The sequence below is a fragment of the Penaeus monodon genome, chromosome 22 (genome assembly GCF_015228065.2).
Source record: "Penaeus monodon isolate SGIC_2016 chromosome 22, NSTDA_Pmon_1, whole genome shotgun sequence".
NCBI classification, from domain to species: domain Eukaryota; kingdom Metazoa; phylum Arthropoda; class Malacostraca; order Decapoda; family Penaeidae; genus Penaeus; species Penaeus monodon.
This window is the reverse complement of record NC_051407.1, coordinates 548155-548427: the sequence shown is the minus strand read 5'-3', so window position 1 is coordinate 548427 and position 273 is coordinate 548155.

Here is a 273-nt window from a genome sequence, read left to right as displayed (position 1 = left end):
ATCAGTGAAGTAAAGGATAATCGAGTGAATATAAGAATAAGATAGGTAATACAAAAATGCCAACGATCATATCAACTTTGATTAGGAAATTATGAGGATAATATAACAAAAGAAAATAAAGTTAGATCCGTTTCGGGTAGATAAAGTGTCTGGAGGCGATGCTCGCTGCGTTAAGGAAGCCCGTTTCGTCCGCTGTGCGTTTCAAGGGAACGAACGAGGTAGTTTGCCTTAGGCCTGCCTCACGCCCCTCGCGTCAGGCCGGACGCACCATTA